Source organism: Trichechus manatus, unplaced genomic scaffold, assembly GCF_000243295.1.
Source record: "Trichechus manatus latirostris isolate Lorelei unplaced genomic scaffold, TriManLat1.0 scaffold00049, whole genome shotgun sequence".
Lineage (NCBI taxonomy): Eukaryota > Metazoa > Chordata > Mammalia > Sirenia > Trichechidae > Trichechus > Trichechus manatus.
Window position 1 is genome coordinate 11,798,441 of NW_004443985.1, and position 1,624 is coordinate 11,800,064.

Sequence of the window (1,624 nt, forward strand, 5' to 3'; positions counted from 1 at the left end):
TGAGCTGAGTTGAGTTGAATTGACTGCAACAGACCTTGGTCTTGTATCTGGCTCTGATTCTCCTAATCAAAATTAATAGTTTATTATAAAAGAAAAAAAATTTAATTGAACTACTGAGCTAATACAATGTGCTGTAAAGTTCTTGCAGTTTATAATCTTTTGCTTAGCTAGAAAGAAACACTGTCTGCAAGGAAGGCTTTCAAATTTGTTCTGTCAGTAATTACTGAACAACCCAGTATACCTTAGTGGTTAAGAATGCTAAGCTATGGAATAATTCTACATGTATTTGAATCCTGTCTTTGCTGCTGTGTGACCTTGGGTAAGTGACTCAACTTCTCAGTGCCTCAATTTTCTCATTTGTCAATCAGGAACAATGATAAACCTGGCTCATAAGATATTATGAGCATTAAAATACATAATGCAAATAAAGTGCTCAAACACAGTAAGAACTTAATAAATGTTAGTTACCATTATCATTATTATATAACCAACAAAATCGTATATATATATATATAGGTGGGTTCCCTCTCCATTTACCAGGAACCAGTTCATTCTGGTTCAAACCCCTACTGAGAGCTTGCATTTCTAACAAGTTCGCTGCTAAGAATTTGCATTTCCACCCCAGATATACTGAATCAGATTCTACATTTTAACAAGATCCCCAGGTGATTCTTACTTATAACTTCTTGGAAACTTGTTAGAAATGCAAATTATTTACTCTGTAGATTCTGGTATTTTAATATTTTTTAAAAGAAAGAAACAACAGCATCCTTTATCTCTTCTAGTAAAAGCTTAAAATCCCAGAACTTTTAAAACTCTGCCTTCATTACTTTTGTAAAATATGCTGTGATGCATTATCATGAATAATTTAAATCAACTCCACCAATTTGTCAGAATAAATTAGCAACCATACATTCCTCAAATGGCAGTCTGGATTTTGAACAGGTCTCTGGTGTGTGTGTGTGTGTGTGAGTGTGTACTGTATGTGTGTGTGTCACTCTGGATGATATCTCTTGAGTTTCTCTGTATTTATAGGGTCGCTATGAGTCAAATCAACTCAACGACAATGGGTTTGGTTTTGGGGGGGGTTTTTTTGTGTGTGTGAATTTAGGCAATTGAGGACTTCACTTTTGTATTTTTAGCTAAAATTTTGTACTTGACTATAAGGAAAACCCTTTCTCTGAGTAGTTTCTGTAATAGACTGAACAGCATGTTGCCATATATTGTGGAATAAGAAAAAGGCCCCACCTGTCATCCGAATTGGCTGGTGGGCAGGGCGCGTTTCTAGGGACCAGTCACACCTGGGTCATGAACCTGTAGGATAATTACTTAAGTTTCCCTCTTTGGATCCAGTGGGCATCCTGGAACAAGGAAGTACAAGCGAGTTGGTGAAGGCTAAGAAATGCAGATGCATTGACGTACATCAAGCAGATCCTGGAGAAAAAGGTGTTTAATGTAGAACTGGAATATTGAGCAAATCCTAGGGGCAAAGAGGGAAGGTGGAACAATCAATGTCCTAGGCTGGGGACACAGGCTGTGCTGAGGCCCTGAGCTGTAAAAAGGTCAAGCTGATGGGTTTGAACCACAGACCTTTCAGTTAGCAGCTGAGTTCTTAACCACCGCA